At 44.8% G+C, this 22544-nt stretch overlaps 2 long non-coding RNA genes across 6 annotated transcripts in view; one reads left to right on the top strand and one right to left on the bottom strand.

Annotated features, from left to right (window-relative positions):
• Positions 1 to 1444: 1444 nt before the first annotated feature.
• On the bottom strand, positions 1445 to 13691 carry LOC310835250. Of its 2 annotated transcripts, XR_014559452.1 has the most exons (5): positions 13584 to 13691; positions 11883 to 11966; positions 7426 to 7490; positions 3495 to 3585; positions 1445 to 1656 (listed from the first exon to the last, which is right to left on the bottom strand). It is a non-coding gene; the product is annotated as an uncharacterized lncRNA (long non-coding RNA). The 2 variants fall into 2 exon arrangements; XR_014559453.1 differs by lacking the exon at positions 13584 to 13691 and having other exon boundaries at positions 11883 to 12444.
• Positions 12923 to 22544, top strand: part of LOC310835210 — a 22327-nt gene continuing 12705 nt past the window's right edge. The window contains exons 1-3 of one of the 4 annotated variants that reach the window (XR_014559423.1): positions 12923 to 12959; positions 13700 to 13759; positions 14375 to 14481. This is a non-coding gene — a long non-coding RNA (uncharacterized lncRNA). The other 3 variants (XR_014559424.1, XR_014559422.1, XR_014559425.1) reach the window with 3 other exon arrangements.

Genomic DNA, 22544 nt, shown 5'->3' with positions numbered 1-22544 from the left:
TGTAGCATGGAACCTGCACATTTGTTCTTCCCCTGTGCAAGCAGCCCAGCAACTAGTGTCTGGGTGCATAGCAAGCAAGACTTGTGAGTTCCACCAGCCCTCCTTTCCCAGTCTGTGCCCAGAGCCAGATAGCATTTGTCATAGAAGTACTATGTCATCATCAGCCACAGCACTCATCCAAGAAGTGAACATGATGTCTTGGGTGGCGGAGAAATGTTTTTTCTGCCTCTCTCATAATACTAGAACTTGGGGACATCCAATGAAGCTGAACGTTGGAAGATTTGGGAGAGACAAAATAAAGTACTTCTACACCCAGTATGTAGTTAAACTATGGAACAGACTCCTAAAAGTTGTAGTGGTGGTGGGCCCCATCTTGGATGTTCTTAAAAGAGCATTAGACCATTCATGGCTACTAGCCAGGATGTCTGTGCTCTACCTCCAATGATAGAGCCAGGATGTCTCTAAATATCAGTTGCTGGGAACTTGAGAGAGTGTTGTTCTGCTTGTGGAAGTCCCATAGACATCTTGTTGGCCGCTGTGAGAACAGGATGCTGAACTGGAGGAATTTTTGCCTGATCTAGCAGGACTCTTCTTATGTTTATACTAGTGGCATAGTGTGGTGGTAGGGACATAGGGGTGGTTGCCCCGGGTGCAAAATTGTTAGGGGCACAAAATTTCAACACCCAATGTTGCCTCAATTCAGCTGTGCACTTCCATTGCTGGGCTCTGTTGAAAACAGCTTTCCCATGAGAGCCAGGAAGTGACTTCTTCAGGCAACGGAATGACTATTATTTTACTTATCTCCTGGGTGATGCAGTTGCCATTAGGCAATTGAATGTGCATACGTACTCCATCCATTTCTCTCCCTGCCACGCAATCCTAGGCACTGGCAACCCATGCTATGCCAATGGTCTTTGCAGAATTTCCACGTTTCTCACTACTTCTCACTGTCTTCACCGCTATTGCAGGACTCCTTGTCCTGTGAAGTACACCCACCCACCCGGTGGTGCTTTGCTGATTGGTAAAAACATTTTTATTCTGACAGTTTTTGCCAGCTAAGCATGGGCTGTATTTAAGGCCATGTTTTATCTGTGGCCTCTGCCTTTGTTGTATTTTTAATGCTGCAGTTCTGATGCAGTTTTATGGTGCAATGGGTTTTTGGGACACAGAGGATTTTAAATTGCTGTCAGCTGCCTTTAGTAGCGCACAGTGATTGATATAAATCAATAAATAAGTCTGGCATGCTAACCACTGGACCAAAAGGCTGTGGACACCACCAAGAGGCATGTGGGAGCCTTATGAGACAATCTCAGTCTCTCTGCTCTGCTGTGCACCCCCAGCTGTCCCTGGTCTTCTTGACATGACCCATTCCTCCTCACACCTGGCAATGCATTAAGAACACACAAATCTGTGTATGAAGTTCTTGGAAGAAATATGACGTTCCTTGTCAATAAACAGTGTATTAGTGAAGTGGGGATTGGAGGAGAGCAATGGTGAATCCAGGCGTCGTGTATATCCTGCTGCTGCAGCCTGAGCACATTTATCACTGCTGTTTACATCACCCTTACATGTTCCAGATGCACAGGTTTCTTGCTAACAGCCATTTTGTTCTTCCTTTCTGTGTGTCTTTGTTTCTAGTTCCTTGATCCCAAGCACCTGGTGGGAAATTAGCCAGTGTGAATGATTGCACACAGAAATTTCCGTCCTGCTTCCTGCATCTCCTGGCCTCCTGTCCCCAACCACACCCCATGTTACTCGCAGCTGCCAAGGAAAACTGTGATACAATGCTTGCTTGTAGGAAGCATAAGATGTGCATAAGCGAGCACCAATAATGGGGGCGCCTTGCACACAACCCATGTCTAAAGTCATAAGATGCTGCCTCGTACCTGGTGAATCCATCTACACCTGTATTGTTTACTGGGTAGCCAATACAGGGTCTTCCAGGTTTTCATGGGCTCCAGTTTCTATTAGCCTCAGCTTTCATAGCCAATGGTTAGGGATGTTGGGAGCTGTAGTCCAGCAACATCTGGAGGGCACCACATTGGGTACCTGTGGTCTACTCTGTGTCTGGCAGCAGCTCTCCAGAGGTTCAGGCAGGGATCATTCAATGCCCCATCAAGTCATGCTTTGTGGAATCAGTTTCAGTTTTTTGCAATTTTTGCAGATGATGCTGTGCTTGTGAGCATGCATCCAATGATTTCTCCTCTTGACCCTTGCCCTTCATGACCAATGAAAACTAGCTGGGTTGGGGGCATGCCTGGGTGGATTCAAGGTGGGGTTAATGCATATTTCCATGAGTTGGTGGTGCCAGCTGCCTTGAAGGAGATGAGAGTGGAAAAACCCTCCCTGGATCCAATAGTATATAACAGTTGCTACTCCTTTGCAGATATTCCCTTTGGGGGCAAAGGTACTGCAGAGTGTCATGGCCATGCAGCTGCAGCATTCCCGGGGGACCCTAGGCTGAATTCAACCATCTCACCTAACCCTTCCAGAGCATCCTTTCCATGCCAGTGCTCCCTGTGTGGTTTAACATTTGTTTCCAAAGGAAGATAGGCACCACCTACATCACTCAGCAATAAAATAAAATTAAAAGGGATATGTGTGACATCCTGAAATCCAGCTGCCACAGGAATCAGAGTTGACTAGGCCCTGATGTTCAGACAGCTAGAAGATTTCAAAATTGCCAATCTCCATAATGTTCCTGAAACAAATTAGGCTGGCAAGCAATGTTGTGAAACCTGGTCCATAGGTATTTATTTTGTGTGCACATAGGGAAATGGTCCAGACTATGTCTCCCTTCTCCTTTTGAAGTTGCAGTTTGATTTGCTCAGAAATAATGGCTTGGAAGCCTGTGAATTATCACTGTCGCTGCAGAAATACAGGATGGGGGTTGTACTTCCTTTGATGATCTTTATCAAAGATCAAATAGATGAGGACACAAGCAAGTATGCACAGCTGTAGACTTGTCTACAAAAGTGTAGCTCAAGTACAGTTCAGTAGGCAGTGTAATTTTGTGACAGCAAAGACTGGACGGACAAGCTAATGTGCAATTTGAGGGAAGGCAAATTGGATCAGATGGATGGACAAGTTATTGAGAAGCATGATAGTCAAGCTAGTTCTGCCCTTTGCAGATCTATGCACAGTAGTGCTGTGCTTGAGAGTGCTGTGATGTGCATCAGACACATGGGTCCTAGAGTGTGCCAAATACTAGCCATGGCTGTGCTTAGGGTCTGGAGCACTCAGCTGCAATGTTAGTTTGGCCTTGTCATACATTTACCATCCTTCTCATTTAGATACTACCCATTTGTAACACCAACAGTATCCTCTCCTTGAGTCAGGGATGGGAAACTTCAGGCCAAATCAACAGGACTTGGCAGATTGTACTAACTTCATATAGTCATTTGTCTTCTTCTTCTTCTTCTTTGAGCAAGAAAGACAATGCCATGGAAATGTGGTTCCCATTTATCATGATGTCTCAACCAGACTTGACCCACCTCAGAGCCTTCCTTTTGGACTGTCTGCCATGTCCCAGGCATACCACCAGCAATTTCATCTGACCTTCCAAGGACTTGGCAATCCCCATGTCTTTGTTCAAAAGAAATATTGTTGTTGTTGTCGTCTGTTTTTATTTAAATCTGTATACCACCCTTTATCCAAAGACCCAGGGTGCTTCACAACAGAAAAATACCATCCTTTTCTCGTGGGACACCTTTGGCTTGATGGGTCAGCTCACAAGTTACACATGTTTCTTGTAGGCCTTGTGGGCATTTCGAGCTTTGCTTTCAAACCAGTCTAAACAAAGCCCTCAGATCCTTCCCTAATTGGTCCTGTCTGCCCAGTGGAGCTTGGCCACACCCTGAGCAAGGCCAGCCAAGACTGACTGCAGAAAGATTTTACGGCTCCCAAAACCCTAACATTTACTTCTATGCCTGTACCTGGCACTCACTTCAAACCATTAAGTTGTCACCCAGGGATTTCTGAGATGGATTGTTAAGCTCCCCTCTTAGTCATCTTCTGCCAAAACAAATCACACTGTCTCTTGGGGAACGGGTTGCAGCTAATGGACCTAGACACACTCAGCACCCAACTTGCCCAGCCATTTCAAAGAACTAGAGGGCAATGTTTGACAACTGCCCTATTAGGCAAACCCCTCGAGGAATCTTCCTCCAGAGCAGTCCTATTGACTGGTGGTCTCAACACTAGCACAAGAAACCCTTTCCGTGCATAGCTGTGACTATGCATATGGGGAGAATCATATTGGCTCAAAACCAGCAATGCCTTTCAGAGAAGGATAAACTGAGTTGTCTCATTACTAAGGTGAGCCTTGTTGTCCTGTCCAGCAGTTGGGCTGGCAAGCTTGTTTTCTCCTACTTCAGAGGGTAGGACCAAACCAATGAATTCAAGAGATGAAAAAGGAGATACCGACTACTAAACATCTGGAGGAACTTTCTGACAGTAAGAGCTGTTTGATAGTGGAACGGACTTCCTCAGAAGCTGGTGGACTCTTTCACTGGAGGTTTTAAGCAGAAGTTGGACAGTCGTCTGTCATGGATGCTTTAGTTGAGATTCCCACATTGCAGAGGGTTGGACTAGATGACCCTGGAGGTCCCTTCCAACTCCAATGTTCTATGATTCTACAGTATTTAAGGCTTGTAGTCAATAACAGTGGTGTGAAAGACCTATAGGAAATTGACAAGGGCAAATCTTATCCACCACCCATGTTTGTGCTGCAATAAAGAGATGACCAAACAGGAATACTTTTTAAGCCGACTTAACACTCCAGTTGTGTGTGCGTGTGCAGATTCAATTTAGTATAAAACTCATGTTCTGAATGTGACCTTGCAAGGGTGTGTTGACCTTGCTGCACTCATTAATCATGCCACTCGCCACTCATTTAATCTTGGCAGCTCATGCAATTATTATTATTGCTATTATTTTAAAAGGGAAGCCAGATTCTTGTTTCAGCTGCTTCAGGTAATATATGGGCCAAGAAACTCCAGCTTATCGCTAAACAATCCCCCCTCAGCCGGTGTTACGTGGCTGGTTCAGGCGCTGCAAATGTAATGTGTTTGTACAATGACTCGGAGCTACAAGAAGGAGGCTTTTCTTATCAGGGCCTGTGGTTTCTGTCTGGGTTCACAGGACCGAGGTGCGTGCACAGACACAGACATATCCTGTGCTTGGTTCTCCTCTCTCAGAAGCTTGCCCTGGTACATTGAAAACAAGCCTACTGCCTATGTCTGCTCCTACACAAAAACATGTTGGGGAAGGAATAACATTTCACATTTTGTAACTGCTGTTGAATATAGTATGCTGGGGGGAAATTCTGAACCAGCAGCTCTGGAGACAGATGTACACTAAATTAAATAGCAAGGTGGACACAATAAGAATAACTTGCCTTGTATTCAGTGACCTGTCCAAAATAAGATAACTGTGTTTCAGTCTTTACAAAGCAGCATTGGCTATATTTCCTTATTAGGCTTGTGTGTGTAAACTTAAGTGAATGGAAGCACTTCCTCCAGTAGAATCTTCTCTAAGTGCTAGTTGTATGATCTACCTGGAACAGGGATGGGGAACTTGTGGCCCTCCAGATGTTATTGGACTGACCATTGGCCATGCTGCCTGGGGTTGGCGGGAGTTGGAGCCAGCCAACATCTGGAAGGCCAGTTTCTCCACCACTGGCTTAGAAGGTACCATTTCTTTGCTAGGCTATAGGGAAAGTCTATTCACCCTTAGGGGAATGCATAGCAATTCTCTAACAGGTAGCCAAGCTCCAAAGCTACCCAGTAATATAACTTAGGAAGGATGATGACAGGGCACCTTGCCACAAGCACAACTTGGGAAAGGATGCGAAACAAACTTTCCGCCTTCAATCATATTAAAATAATGCCGTGACATTTTAAGTTTGGAATAATTAAGTATGTTGTCAAGGTGGTAGATGAAAGGACAGGTGTTAACTGGCAGAGCCATGTCATGAAGGCAGACGGCCAGGAACCTTTATAGTTTCTGATTGGCCCTGCCTAATGCACTGAAACATGTTCAGACACCACTAGCTGAGGAGGTCAGAATCAGATGCATATGGCTCTCCAGCACTGGGCAGGAGCAACTAGCAGGCTTTTTGCATTACAGCTTCTGAGCCAACTCACAGCAGGAGCAGACTGTCTGAGCATGAGCGCTTGACATTCCAGCAGAAGTAGCAGCGCCCCTCAAGATACACAACCATTCGGGAAGCTTATCGTTAGGAGTAATGCTTCACTTTGACAGGACTGGAGAGGAAGGCCAAAAGAGACGGACTTAAACCAGACCCATAAAGAGCAAACATGGTCCACCTTGGTCTTATCTCAATGGCAGCTTCTTGTCTTCCTGGTACAGAACTGGAAGGCATCACCAGGAAACACAGACACATTTCCCTCCAGATTTCTCCTCTCCATGGGAAGCCTAGTAAACCAGCTGTGCAGACTTAGGGACCGAAAAGGTCACACAGCTCCTTGTCAGCCATGCTGAATGATGGAGACCATCATGGTGAATGGTGGGAACCAACAGAAAGCCAGGGGCTTCACAGATCCCAAGCTCTGCTCTGCCATTCCACCTTTCTGAAGGCAAGTTTTATTTCAGGTATATTCTGCAACTATGCTATTGACACAATAATACTGCACTAGTGGTGGATTTACTCTGCTTCCTTGGTTGTTCTGTGATATTTTCCCAATGCTACCACATCATTGTTGTCTGGAGGGGCTAGAGCGCAACAAAAGTGGGACACGCATAAACACACAACCCTGGACATTTGTGGTATGAAAAGTTACAGGACCATAGCAGGATGTTATAGGATACACACTGACTGGAAATGAAGCAACGTGACAGCCACAAAACCTTTACAGGCGCAAATAGTATTGAAAGTGGAATCATATGTGACAGTCCTGATAATATCATGAGACCAAAAATCATGAATGCACAATAAAAAGGGATGTCTTCAGAGGCCCTACTCTTAAAAATGGCTGTACAATCATCTCCATTGCCCAAAATGGTCAAAAATTGAGGACCCCTCTCTCCCTGTTCCAAAGCCTGTGTCTACATCAATTGTTGCAAGACTCTTTTGGTTGAAAGAACCAAACAACTTCCTATGGGATCCAGGAACTGGGAGTGATAAAACATGCCTGGATTTCAAACTGAAAGCTGTTCATAGGCAACCACAATCAAGTCAGAAAGATTAATGGTTATGGAGGCAGGAGGAGAGGCAATCACGGTTGATGGAGACACCAAGCCCAGATGGATTACAATAGAGTTTTGTTCTGGTACATTTGTGTAGAAACAAAATTCTAAAAAATGAACTCTGTTGAAATTCTTCTTCACTCAGAATGTTTTGTTTTATTTTACACAGTTGCAATAAGACAAGGGCTGTAAAGATAGTAACATCCTAAACATTACCTTATTAAGTCTTCTTGGAAACAGAGGGCATGGCCCTGTCGGGTCATGGAACAAGATTTTAGCATCTAGTGAGCAAACAAGAGGGAACACTACATTTTTCACTTCATTTTAGAAATCGAGTTACTAATTATAGAAGGTATTTAATGGCACAGTATATTTGTGTTTCTGCTAGCACCAGCCCATCACTGTAAGAAGTGGTCTGACTGGGTGACTTGAGTAGGTGAAACAGGGCAGATACAAGAACAAGATGGGAACAGAAACCTCCACTGCAGAGAAGCATGTTGTAAAGAACAGAAAAGAGCTGCTTTGAGATTTTAAAGGCTCTGGCTGAAATTGGCTGTAGCTCAGTCGCAGAGCCTCAGCCTTGCAGGAAGAAGGTCCCAGGTTCAACTGCTGGCATCTCTAGGTAGGCCTAGGAATGTCCCAGTGCCTGGAACCTTAGAGAAGCGGCTGTCAATATTGAGCTAGATGGATGAATGCTCTGACTCAGTACAAAGCAGCTTCCTGCGTTCCTCCATTTGCCACCCACTTATGTGATGACAGCGGGCCAATGCTCTTGGAAGACTTTACCTCCCTGAGACTGACGTCTCCTACTCTGCACCAACCATGATAGCATGAATTGTGAAATTTTTGAGCAGAATGGGCACGGCTTAAGCAAAAGTAAAGAGAGTGTTCAGCTGTTGCTTGGATTCGCCATCTAGGTTCATTGCACTTCTTTGTTGACTCTGTGCTCTTGTCACACACTTTCCTCTGTTCCTTTTGCTCGGCTGCTTTCATTTATGTCCCTCATCCATTTGGCAGCCCTAATAAGATCTGGTATTGATTGAGGGCTGGTCCAGACTTCCTTTTGCACTGCACTCTCCAGGCACAGGCCCGTGGTATAAAACTCTGTGTCCGAGCAGCTTTTGTTCTTTTGGCCCCGGTGCTTTCCCTGGGAAAATCTGCATTTTACCACTGAATTGGAGCAAATGGCAATCTGCAGAAAACCTAATTGCCATTTGCTCTGATTCAGCAGTAAAATGCTCAGACAGGGCACTTTCAAGGCCAGAGATGTGCCTAAAAAAAGTAGCACAAAAGACAGTCTGGAAGAGCCCTGAGACAAGTGCCTGAACCAAACCCCAAAGAAGCAGAGGTCTGACCCCTGCAAAACCTTGTCTGACCACAGTTTTGTATCTTTGCATGCCCCATGCAGACGAGAGAGAGAGAGAGAGAGAGAGAGAGAGAGAGAGAGAGAGAACACGCAGAGGGAATTGTAGCTTGGAGCCAGCAATTTCTCTCGCAGTTGTAGATATACTTTTTCCAGGACAATGACTGACTGGTAGAAACGTAGATGGGTATGTCACACAAAGCATAAGCATCAAATTTGGTCTAATAATGGGCTGCTTGGTACTTTCAACCAAAACAGCACGGCAGGAATTGATGTGGTTGCAAATTTCAGAGAAGGGAGGGGGCAATTCCTCAATCCTGGACTATTTGGGGCAATAGAGATGTTTTACAGTTATTTCCAAGAGCTAGCATGAATGGTAGAGTAGAGCATTGCATCTATGAACCCCATGGCATTCTAGAAAAACTGATAGTGAGGCCCATACCAGGAAATTCATGTTTGAGCAATTAAAGTAGATTAAAGTGCTCTGACACCCTTGCACAAGTCACCTTTAAAAAAGAAACAGACTTTTTGCAGTTAGGAAAGTGAAGGTGAAATCATAGAGTTGCAAGGGACCCTGGAGATCATCTAGTTAACCCCTTGCAATACAAGAATACGCAGCCATCTCATACAGGGATTCAATCTACAACCTTGACGTTATCATGCATTGAAACATGTGGGATGAACGTATAAACACTCTGCAAATTAATCAGAGTAAATGCTCAGCAAAGCCTGGATATAATTTAAGATCCTTGTAAACTTTGTGCAAACCAATCAGGAAGAATGCTCAGCAAATAAGTCATCTAAAAGAAGCCCTTAAGGGCTTTTTCTGGACTCCATAATGCCCAGGGAAGTATGTTAAGGATTCCTGAAGGTATTGGGAAGGGTGTAAACAAGCCAGTTTTTTTGGAACAGGCTGCCTTCTCCCTTGGACCGGTGGGATTTCTCTAAAGGATATTGGCAGTTTTAAAAGGCCTGTATTTCCAAGAAAAATGTAGCCGTGGCCATAATAATCCATCCCTAATTCCTGAGATTCCACCGTGTGAAATAGTCTCATGCCTTCAAAGGAGCTGCAGACCGTTCCAGTATCTGTGCTACGAACTCATGGCAAGTTGTTATTTGCTGGAACAGAGATCCTTCTGGATCTCAGCAGATTAACTGCCCTGCCCTGCACGCATCATGCTAGGCTATCACACACCATGTGTGCTCCTAATATCAGGCTTAGGATTTGAAAACCAAGCACGTTATTTTCCACTGCAGTTGAGGAGCAAAGCCCCTCATCTCTAGGTACAGAATTGCTAAGGTTCCCTTGAATGTGAATATGTGCTTTTGGAATGGCTGTGCAAAAGGCATCAGCTCAAGACACTAGATATTTTGTTCTAGACCCCCAAGGTTGCCACCTTGGGGAGGGGACCTATATTTGTCTTCATGATGCTCTCCACCTGGCAAGCCAATGCCATACAAGGTGTGTGGAGGGCAGGGGGGTCAATAATCACACCTATTTTTAGCAACACATCTCTGGAAAATGAATCAGCAACCTGGAGAGCGGTAACTAAAAACAGATGATTAACCCCTTGACATATGTGCCTCATTACCTGCTAGGGAGCACCAGGAAGACAAAAATAAGCCCAGTGCTGCTGTGCAAAGGCAACCCAGATCAACGCATAACTTAGCCAAGTTATAAAACAGAGGTGGAAAATCTGTGCCCTGAACTATACTAGAAATCATTTCTTCTGCTCTTTGTCTTATTCCTCATGCAAAAGCCGTGCTCTTCCGTGACAGCCATTATTATGTACTGTGAGTGATTTGAGGAAAGGAAGGCAACAGCACCAGGGGGAGCAGCTGATTCCTATATGTGGGATTTTCACAGACATTCCTGTGATCAGAAGAACAAGGTGAACGAAAGCACAAGGAACTGCTGATCCAGAGTTCCTATAACCTTAATGCCTTTCATGGGTTTTCAGTTGGCTGGTAATTAAATCATCCTGAGTGCAAACCCTACCATACATGGGCTCATGTTTCCCATCTGTACATGATTGAGTTTTGTGTTTCTCTCCTCAAATGCAACAGGGGCGAGCAACCAGAAACCATATCTGCTGTACTGGCTTCTTTGTTAGCAGGAGGAACTGTCAGGACTGACCTTTGCCTATTAACCTCCTGAGCAGAAAGAACTAAGTTGCCAGCTTCTATCCCATTATCCTTGACTACATCCCTGGTCAACATCTACCTCCTCTGAAGGTACAGGGAAGTATATGAAGCTGCCCTTCTCCTGAGTTTGACCATTGGTCCATCTAGTGCAGTACTGCCAGCACTGATTGGCAGTGCTGATTGGCTATGAAAGTACATAGGTAGGAACATAGGAAGTTGCCTTATACAAAGTCAGACCCCTGGTCCATCTAGCTCCATATTACCTACACTGACTGGCAGCAGCTTTCAAGGGTTTCAGTTCACAGCTGAAGATGCTGTGGATTAAACCTGGGACCCTCAGCATACAAAGCAAGATGCTCTACCACTGAACTATGGCCCTGCTCCTAGTACGGTTGTATGACCTTTAATGGCACTCAAAGATGCTACCAGAGGCAGCTGTATCACCTTGTCTAATGATATCCAAGGTCAGAACCTGTGCAGGTAGGGAGGATGAGAGAACCACCACAACAAAGATTACCCCACTGCGGTACTTGCAAGTCTCTCAGCAGGAGGATTCTAGGCTTAATAGTGTGGCACCCATTAGCCTCATGACTCAAAGGAGAACATTTCCCATAAAAATTGACCCAGTGCATCCACACCATACCTTTAAAGCACATGGCTTCCCCCAAGGAATCCTGCAAACTGTAGCATGTTAAGGGTGCTGGGAATTATGGCTCTGTGGGGAATAAACTACTGTTCACAGGATTCTTTGGGCCAAGACATGTGTTCTAAACACATGGTGTGGGTGCCAGCCTCTCTGTCTTATTTCTCCAGACCAGGACCAATTCACAAACCCTGGTGTGTCCTTTGTCTCCAAGAATGGTGTCCATGAAGACACAGATGCAAAGCTAATGCGGTTTTTTAGCTTGGCCCTGAGTAGGCACAAAGGTCTCCTGGCCACAGGCTTGCCCCACTATAGTGAGTGGCATTGTATTTCTAATTCCTTCCAAATGTGCATCAGCATATGCAAATTGTGTCCCTTTTCGGGTTATGCTGTTCCTCTTATTAGGAAATGTGTATGTGGCAACGGGGTGTAGAAAGGAACACAAGGATGCTATTTGACATGCGCCATTAAACATTTCAGGGAAGACAGAATGAACACACAGGAAGGGTGTGTGGCTTCTACCTGTGACTTGACGACTGCTCAAACAAAAGTCTCCCTCTAGCCTGCACAACCTGGAGTCTGATCATGGAGGTGCATGTGACAAGGCTGTCAACATATATATATAGCCGTGGCTGTGGGGGAGGAAAACTAACCTTATATTGTTTGGTTGCAAAGTCAGCCATAAAAATTACTTTCCATTTAATTTACTGTACTCATGGCCCCCAGCCAAAATGGAAGATAACCAGAGGTTACATAGAAAAGCATGGTGTTCCTGGAAGGTGCCTTTCTATAGAAGGAAAAGACCCAGGACTTGGTTATATGCAAGAAAGATTTCCAATAATCTCATTCTCTATTCTTAAAAAGCTCCATCCACCTGGGTTGAATAGGGCGCCTGGTCATATCAAAAGCAGGCAATTCACCATACCATATTTCTCTGTGTGTCATATACAGAAACACAGAGAGGGAGGGATAGTCTTGGTGTATTCATCTGCCCAGACACCCTTTTCAGCCTGGTCAGATGAAGCTTTTCAAAGTAATGAAAATCACAAGATAGATTAAGCCAGGCCAGGGAACATCTCGAGATCTCTTCCAACTCCCCACCCCATGGAATCCTCAGTACAGTCCTGGGCTGCAGTTACTCATGATGAACAATATACATTTTATTCCACATGTTCTAGATTCACTGATCCAGAATACTGCTGCCTGGCTACATAATAAGAATCACCAGCATAAGACACAGGGCTCATCTGCCCTGCACATTTAAAGCAGGATCATGCCCTTTAAAGACTTCATGGCTTCCCCCAAAGAACCCAGGTGTTAAGTTGTGGGTGAACATATCAGACGACACAGCGATTCTTCAAACAGCTCTTGTTTATTCACAGGCCAGAACTGAACTGAACTGAAGGGTTCAGTGAGCCTGCTTATATAGAGCTCCAGTACAACGTAACTGTAACAATTTTCTAAAACTATCCAATCACTGAACGTCACTTTCGATCCCTTATTTGCATAACTATCTACAGTATCCCCCTGCTGACCCAGGGTGAGAACTTCAGTACATAACACCAGGGGCTGTATTTTAAGGGTGCTGTGAGTTACTATGTAGGTAACCGTATTCCCCAGCACAGAGCTCCCTGGGAAGAGGGATTGATGGTTAAACTACTGTAGGCCCATGAGGGGAATAGGAGTCTCCTAACAACAGCCAGCACCCTTAACAAACTACATTCTTAGGTGGGGAACCATAAGGACATAAGAAAGGCCTGCTGGATCAGGCCATTGGTCCAGCTAGTCCAGCATCCTGTTCTCGCCATCCAGATGCCTATGGAAAATCAGGGAGCAGAACACGAGTACAAGAGCATTCTCCCCTTCCGTGATTTCCAGCAACTAGTATTTGGAAGCATTGTGGCCTCCAGCTCTGGAGATAGAGCGTAGCCATCATGGCTCATAGCCCTTGACAGCCCTCTCCTCCACAAATTTGTCTAATTCTCTATTTAAGCCATCCAAGCTGGTGGCCATCACTGCCTCCTGGGGGAACGAGTTCCATAGTCTGACTACGCGCTGTGTGAAGTACTTTCTTTTATCCACCGCAAATCTCCCAACACTCCGCTTCATTGGGTGCCCATGAGTTCCACTGGCAGGAGAGAAGGAGGAAAAACTTTTCTTTATCCACTTTCTTCCTGCCACGCATAATTTTAGAAATTTCTATCATGCCACCTCTTCACTCACCCTTTCATTAAACTAAAATATCTCGAACTCTGCAACCTTTCCTCGTAGGGGAGTCCATCCTTTGAGTTGCCCCTTTGTGAATCATTTCCAACCATACGATATTCTCTTTTTTTGAGGTGAGGGGACCAGAACTGTACGCCGTGTTCCAAAAGTTTCCATGGTGACTGTTTAAAGTGGTACGATACTTCTTTAAATGTATAGCACAAACAGAGCCACCATCGCTAACATATAAAGAAAGAATGGTGGGGGGTCCACCTTGTTTGTATAAAGTGGTTATTAAAGGGAGGGGGGTTAATCAGTAAATAATGTGCATTAATTGATCTTGCCCTTAGTTATTCTCATCTCCCGCAGTTTGAAGGCAGAAGGTATTCCACATTTGTCACTGGCAAAGTGGGATTTATTCCTTCCAAGCATGTGGTTCTCAGCGCTTCTCTGCTTTCCCAAATGGGGCAGGAAAAACTGGAGAGGAAGTAAATTATTACAAACAACTTTCTCTGAGTGAGTTCATTTACGTTCCCAGGCATGTAGTTGGCAACAGCCTCAGGCCTCCCTCCCTCCCTTGCCCCACCTCCCAAAGCTTTCCCTGCCACCCCTCCTTCTTTCCTCCACTGCCCCCCCCCCTTACTGGCTGCCTCTCTCCCTCCCTCTTTCCCTCGCAGCCTTAATGACTTCCACATGGGCTTCTGGCATTCTGAGCATTGTCTGAAATCTCCAAATTTAGAAGAAATATGAAAATTGTCAAGAACGCCTTCCTTAGGGGGTAAAACCAACATTCGCTTGAACTGTCACAGGTCAAGGCAGCGGGACCACGTGACCAGGCCCCAGCCAATGGCTGCCCTCAGGACCACTGACAGATGAGGCTGTCAGCCGTGCAGCATCGTCTTTCAGCTCATATAAGGTAAAAGTAAAAGGTTTTCCAGATTCTGAGCAGTGAGGGAAAAGTTTTCACCCAGGACCCCTTGTGCCAGCGGCTTAAAAAAGGAGTGTCAACACTGGTCTTCCAGTCTGGCCCTCTGTGTTTCGAAGAGAGGAGACGGCGCCCACCTTCCCCATCTCCACCAAGGGCCTAGTGCATGACAGGTGTGGGCAAGCACAGGTATGTTCTACCTACTGTCTGTGGGTGCATAGGTGTGAGTGGATGGTTGCATGTTTGTGGCAAATGTTTTCTACAGGTACATGGGTCTGTGTGTTGAATGTCTAACATCTAATTGTACAATACCCATACAAAAGCAATATAAGTCGGTGACTCTAATGCTTCCCTATTCTTAGATGTTGTGCTGATAGCTGTGCCCCATATGCAATGGCTTTGCTTCTAACTTCTGCATGGTGGTAGAATTATTTTTGCATTAGAACCGGTTCTTGTTCTGGGATGGGAAAGGAAAGGAAGGAAGGAAGGAAGGAAGGAAGGAAGGAAGGAAGGAAGGAAGGAAGGAAGGGTGGGTGATGGAGACAAATGCACAGGAGAAATGAAAAGGTTGAGAATCTCCACCCTCAAAGAGTTTTGGAGTCCCATTTGTAGGAAGCACCTTAACTGGTCTCCCCCCATAATACACCCCTCAAACATTTAAGAGTTGATGTGGTGGCCAATGGCTGGAAATGGGGAACAGAAGATCTAGCACAGCAGTCAGGTTTTTTTTAAAATAATAATAATAATCTCCTTTTCAGCAGAATCATGACATCTCAGTCTGCTGCTGTTTGCCCTGCAGCCCCTTTCATCTCTGCATCCTGGTGTCTTTTTCCTGATGGTTATCATAAGCACTGCAGAGTGATGGATGTTGAGAACTGCTGTAGCAGAGCACAGGAAAGGAAAACGCCAATCTTCAATAAAACAGCATTTTGTGGGAAGCATAATTAGAACCTACTTAGGAAACTTAAGAAACCTATTTCCCCTGAGAGTCTGCCCCCCCCCCCGCCGCCTAAGTTCCCCAGGGCTAGCTCTGAGTAAGTTGCACTGACAAATAAATGGTGCTGCATCCTGCCCTGTATAAGGTAAAAAGGGCTGCTTCTCCCAGAATCACCAGACAGCACTACAAAGGCTGGCTGCTTGGCTCTAGGACGCAGATGTCTCTGGGAGCTGCTGGCATTTGTTTGTTCCAAAGCACGTTCCAAGTTGGAAAAAATAAAAAGCAGAAGAATTTCCAACCTAGACTGCTCTCCTCACCTCCCACCCTGAAGTGGAAAGTGGCAAATGGATCATTCTGACCTCCCAGGAGTGCCTCACCAGTATGGAGTGGTCCCGAGGCAGATGTTGGGTTGCTGAATTTAGCATGCCAGCATGTAGTGATCTGGGGGCAGGGGATGCCTGGGCATTTCAGGCACTTCTGGTGGTGTGTGGCAATGCCCAACTAGAACTGCAGTCAGGGGCTGTTCAGTGGAGAAAGCTGGCACGCACCAGCCAAAGGCGCAGCAAGAAAAGACGTCACAGGTATCCTATGCATTGCTGGGAGGCAAGGAATTATCTTTATGCATGGTAGAACGCTGGGGTAGCCAACATTCTGCGTTACTCCTCCCATCAGCCCGGGCCAACATGGTCAAGGATGCTCAGAGTTGTAGTCCACAGATCTGGAGCACACCATGTTTGCCACCACAGTATCATACCATGGGACCTCTGGGGGTAAGAAAGTACTCTGGGTAATAAGCCAATTTACTGCCCTGGAGCGCAGGCAGTTTCCCATATGCACAAGTCTAGTCTTCCAACAGGTCAGACTGACAACTGAGCAGTCTCCTGACATTTAAGGGTGACTGGTGGGCAGGGCAGTGGCTGATTCTTCAGCCACTTAGAGCAATTCTGGCACCCAGTTCCAAAGCGCTATAGGCATAGAGGACCGACCACTTTAGTGCCTTCCAGCTGGTAGGTAAGGAGTTCTTTTCCAGAACATGCGTGTGCAGATTTCCCAAAACAATTATCGGTAGGAAATTAGGGGGAAGCTTTGTCTAGACAGGCTGCATCTCTGAATTGCTCCTGGACAGAGCAGTATTTCCTTTGCCACTTGCAAAAAAAGTTGTCTGGAGATGATTTAAGTTTCTTCCTTTAAAAAACAACAACCCTACAGCTTGCAAAATACGTTTGCAGCTGCAAAACTGAAAGGCTTGGAAAATTGGTTCTGTCCAAGGAAAGAAAAGGGGAAAAAACCTGCCCTCTGCCCTCCCCTTTTCCTTCAACATTTCTACGCCAGCACTTTCTTTTATTCCTCTTCAGAAGCACTCTGTTTAAAACGGCATACAAAGAATTTGTATGTGTTGCTGGTGAGTCACTGCGGTAATTTGTTAGGTCCTCTTTGCTCATTCTTTTTTTCTTGTACTTTATGGATTAAAGCTGAAGCAGTCAGGAAATGGTCGAAAATGTGCACCTCTGAAACAGTAGACAGGTCAAACGTGACTTTGAGGTACATGAATGCTGGAAAAAGGCAGGAATTATCCAAAGAATGGATTCAAAAACACTTGCAGGTTTTGTGTCTTGTGTAACAGCCTTTAATGCAGAAGATAATGCAAATGCAGGTTTTACAGTCCCATTCAAAAACCCAGCAGCACTTAGCCTCTTGTGCAGACATGCTGCAAGGTTATGTTATCGAAGTTTATTTATTTATTTTTAATATGTGAGCAGGGAAACTAAAGACTGGAGGTGGCCACCAGCTTGTTACAGAATAGCCCTCTTCGCACATTATAGTAATCAAATGGAACAGCAGTCCACGTTTTCACTTCCACTGCAAATTGGTGTGGCCAATGTGGTGACCTCCAGATGTTTCAGACTACAATTCTCATCAGCATAGACGGTGGTCAGGGACGACAGGAGCTGCAGTCCACACTGGGAGGGTACCAGGTTGGTTACCCTGAGCCCATATTCATGGCTTGTGAAAGAGCCTACACATGGAGCTCATCAGGCAAGGCAGGGTTCCCAAATGCATGTACAGAACCTGGGCCTGCACAGTTGTACACACACAGGCTCTTTCACAAGTTACACTGAGTGTGTGTTGGGGGCATAGCACAGGCAGCAATTCTGATCACATTCTCCCATTGTCTACGAAGTTGTTGCACATCACCCCAATCTGAACAGTGCAAGATTCCAGGGGTTCTAGGTGCTTACCTGGGGTTCATGTTTCCTTTGGAATGAGGGACAGTGGAGACTGTGGTATCTTTATGATATATGGTTTATTCACACATTCAACCTAAGCCTACCATAGAGGGGTTCACAACATCAACACTCCAAGAGGGTCTTACTTCACCCATAGCCATAGCCTTGGATTCAAGCAGAAATCACGCATTTCTCTCTTTCTGGTTTCCACCTGCTTCTTTCCAGCTCCTAGCTTCTAGCTCATATCACTCAACTCTCCGCTCTCAACTCTGCCTTTGTCCTTCTAACCACCTGCAAGTTGAAGTTTGTCTTCTCACACAAAGCCTCTTCCTTTGTTCCCCTTAATGGCCCGTCACCCAGGCTGTCATCTCACCAGGAAGCTAGCTTGGCTATTCCAAGAATTAGAAGGATGCCCAGGCATCCAGTCTACCCAGCCCCAAATTGATAACTGAGTGTTAATGCGCTTCAGTGTGTGTTAATCAGAAAGTAACAGGCAGTGTTAATGAACGTACGTATGGTGTGTGCCATATGCCTGCAGTGTGCACATGTGTTTCTGTCAGACAGTGCAACTTTGTTTTACTACATGCAAACACATATCTACTTTCCATGGCTCTTCATGGCTATATGGAAATATTTGATTACATCCACACCATTCAGCACTCTGTTCCTCTTTGACTGTCATGGCTTCCACCAAAGAATCCTGGGAACTGTAGATTGTTAAGGGTGATGAGACTCCTAACAACTGTCTACACCCTTAAACTACAGCTCCCAGAAATCTTGGAGGGAAGCCATGAGTGTCAAAGTGGCCTTAGAGTATTTTAAATGGATGATGTGGACACTGTGTGATATTTTAGATATTGGTATTGTCCAAAGTAAGTGGGGACCTTAATAGTGGACTCAGAAATGTTGCTTTGTTATACTATTCTCCACAGCCATTCTATTATCTCTCTGTCTGTCTGCCACTTTTCCGATTATTTTTCCACATTAGGCTTATAGTGTTTTTGTTACACATTTTGCCTTAATTGCTTCGTAATGTGAATCGAAAAACTATATAAAAATACTCATTCAAATTACAAGTCTCTCTGCCCTGCTTTTCATTCTCAAATTCATATAAATCAGAGGGATCATGTGTCAATGTGGGAGAAGAAGGGGAGGAGGAGGGTGGATCATTTTAGGAGCCTCTTTGGAGCAGCAGACCTGTAAAATGTCCAGTGTCACACTGACAGATTTAATTATAAGAAAATGTACTGAAGTAAGTCTGGAGAACAGGATAATTTCTATGGGAGAAACTCAAGACTTTATAAGTCTTCAGAACGTAAGAGCTTTGCTGGACCAGGCAAAGGGCCAATCCACTCCATTCTCACAGTGGCTAATCATTTGCCAATACTTCCATACTTCCATACAAGCCTTTCGTACTTTGGAGGCGAGGAGAGTGAGAGAGAGAGGACCTCCTTGGAATCACACTGCTGTTTTCATGGGATGCTGCTGGGGATGAGACGCAGGCAACTGCTCATCGCCAGGTTGCTTTGCAGTTTTTGTCCTTATGAATTTTTGCCTTGGATGCTATTACAGCAGACCCTTTGGGTTTTGATTAAATGCTGTGAGTACAAGTCAATTCTGATAGCATTGGCATGGTCTTCTCTTGGAGCAGGGTATAGCGTGGCCCTCTATGCAGTCTTTTCTGCTGTTTAGGAATCTTAACAGAAGACAGCCCTGGGCGGTTAAAGGATTCTTATAGACAATGAGGAAATAGCCTGCATTTCTAGTAATTCACCTACTGAAATCCCATAAAGATATTGTCCTTTTAAAGAGAACTTCACTCTCATGAAACTGCACAGAACAGGCAGCATATCATAAGAGCCATCACTAACATTTTGCTCCACCAACTCCCATTTTCATTCCATCATCTATGTATGGTCATTATGGGAGAGGGGTGTCTTCTCTACTTCTTTCCATATTTAACAGTGTCAGCAGAGCCTGGGGGGGAAATGGGTCAGCCAGCACTCAGCAAAGCTCAGTTTTGCTTTGCCTACTGCCCATTAAAGGAAGTGTTTTGATTATCAGAATTATACATTTCCTCTTCTCCCTTTCCTCCTCTTTTTCTCCCACCCCCTTCTCTTGTCTTCTGAGCACAAAGTGATAGTGATGAGAGGAAAGAGCATTCTGGGGTGGCAGTGGAATGTGTATGTAGGGAACATGCCTCCATCAGTGGCGTTTTCATTTTTTAAAAAAAGGAATAGATTCCATTCACCATTCAAACCAAATTAGAACTTTGATCTAGAATTTTTGCTGTAGTCATGTCCGAATCCATAGGCCTCTTTTGAGCACAGCTAATTCTGGAGTGGGAACTTGAAGTAGAAGCAAAAAAAAAAAAAAAAAAAAGCAACAAGGTAGTCAAAAGTCAAACAAGCTGATCCAATGCATTTTTGGACCCTCCTGGTCCTTCTTCTGGGAAATCTCAGATTGGTTTTGTAATGTAAAATATTTTTAAAATTGATTTTAGATTTCCCTAAAGTAGGACCGGTAAGGTCCGAAAAGCATTGGATCAATAAATATATCTTTCAACTATCCCACTGGATTTTTTTGCTTCTACTTCCAGTTCCTTTTTGGGATTCTCATTTTTGTTGCATTTTAGCTCCTACTGGAGAGGCCAAGCTAAAGGGGGATTATAATAGTAGGCAAATAATCAATCCTGTACCTCTAACTACTCCAGTTTCTGAACTTTGCCCCTGGTAAAACACCCCCCCCCTCTATTTGGGTCTTGTGGGGATATGTAGGAGAATGCCTTTTTCTTGACAATGTATACACATGTGCATGGTGGTTATTGGGGTTCAACCCCCTACCTGAGTCCCCTAGAAATTGAATCTCTAAAGGAAGGAGGTCAAATATATGTTGACTCTAGGGCACATACATGAAACTTGCAGGCACATGGTGTCAGCACACTGCTCCAACCTCTTTCATTCCCTTGCCTTAGTTGCCTATCCAATTGCTGCTGAATTTGTCCATATTGTAGCTCTTCTGTGATGAGTATAATGAGATCCATTCTGAAATTAACTGTTCAACTAGACATTATATAAGGAAACTACTAATAGTCAATTTCCCTCTGCAGCAGGTAGAGGGAAAGTGGTGCGTAGGGGGTGTGAGGAGAAGACAGCTCAGGCAGCGATCTTGGTATGAGAACAGGAGCATGATTCCGAGTATTTTCACTTGTGAAATGTTGGAGGGTACATGCAGGAAGGGCCATAGAATGGTAGTAGAGGAGATGCTTTGTACACAAAAGGTCCCAGGCTCAATCCTTGGCATCTGTAGATAGGGCTGGGGAAGCTTCCCTGTCTGAAACCCTGGAGACCTGCTGCCAGTCAATGTGAACCATTCAACTGGCAGGTTGGAAGCCACTACCAGATCACAGCTTGATCTAAGGTGGGTCACAAGAGCAGCACCACTACCATACATACATATATATATATATATATATATATATATATATATATATATATAAACAAAAAATATATATTTGGGTAAATGGTGGGCCCTTGGTCTGGAAAAAGTTGGAGTCCATTGGTGTAGACAATACTGAGTTAGATGGGTTAGTGGTCTGAGTGTGACATGATATAGGGCAGGCTTCCTCAACCTCAGCGCTCCAGATGTTTTGAGACTACAATTTCCATCATCCCTGACCACTGGTCCTGCTAGCTTGGGATCATGGGAGTTGTAGGCCAAAAACATATGGAGGGCCGAGGTTGAGGACGCCTGGTATAGGGCCTCTCTCTTCTCTCCTCTCCTCCCCCTCTCTCTCACAGACAGTTCTTATCAGTGTGTTCATTGTAATTAGCCGTCTCACCCAGTAAACCAACAATGGTGAGTTATGACATCACCAAGAGTGAACTATGACTTCATAATCCAGCTAAATTTGAGTAATTATTTGTGTTCCTGTAAATGCTTATGTTCTTGCATGTACTTACCACCAGCATTTTATGAACAGACTAATATAATAACAAAGCGCTCTCTCTCTCTCTCTCTCTCTCTCTCTCTCTCTCTCTCTCTCGTGTGTGTGTGTGTGTGTGTGTGTACAAGTAGGATTGCCAGATTAAGATTTCAATTCTAAGAATACTCACAAGGGTATGGGCTTTCATGCAAGCATGCATACAACTGTGCTTTAAATCTTCAAAACAAGAACTTTGGTGGAGAGCTTGGAGAACCAATCTGTTCTGCAGCCATTTTGAACAAAGAGCCATCTGCTGTAGTTATAGTCAAATGAATTTTGGTTGAAAATAAGGAAGGTATGCACAGCGTCCTGAAGTGAACAAGTTGGATGTTGTGCATAGGGGTCTCTTTCTCTCTCCTCCTTTTTTGCAGGGTTGCCAATTGTACAGAGCAAGTCTGCATACATGCAAGTTGTGTGTACGGGGGATCTGTTCACAGAGATTACTAATAACAGAGATTACCAAGACAGGTTCAAAGTCCTTGTATTCATTTACAAAGACCTGAACAACTTGGGCCCAGGGTACCTTAGAAAGCACCTAAATCCTTATATCCCAGTTTGATCACTGAGATAATCCACAGAGTGTTGCTGGTTGTCCCCTGAGTTGGTGAGGCTCATTGGACGTCATCATGAAACAGAGCCTTTAGTGTGATTAGCCCCATCTTGTGGAATGCTCTGCCAACAGAGATTCAGCAGGTACCTTCTGTTTCAACCTTTAAACGTCTGTTGAAAGTTCTTCTATGCTGCCAGGCTTATGCAGGCAATTTAGAAAACAACTTTCTCTATTAGTTAGTTGATGGCTACTTTTTAAAATGTTTTTATTATATCTTCCTACATGCCTAAAAATGTCCAGGGTCTATTAGTGCAGCTCCCACTGGAGGATTTCTAGTGCCGCATCACATTATTG

The sequence above is a fragment of the Podarcis gaigeae genome, assembly GCF_964106915.1.
Source record: "Podarcis gaigeae genome assembly, chromosome: 2".
Classification (NCBI taxonomy): domain Eukaryota; kingdom Metazoa; phylum Chordata; class Lepidosauria; order Squamata; family Lacertidae; genus Podarcis; species Podarcis gaigeae.
The sequence above is the reverse complement of the archived record's forward strand: the minus strand, read 5'-3'. Positions and strand labels throughout refer to the sequence as shown.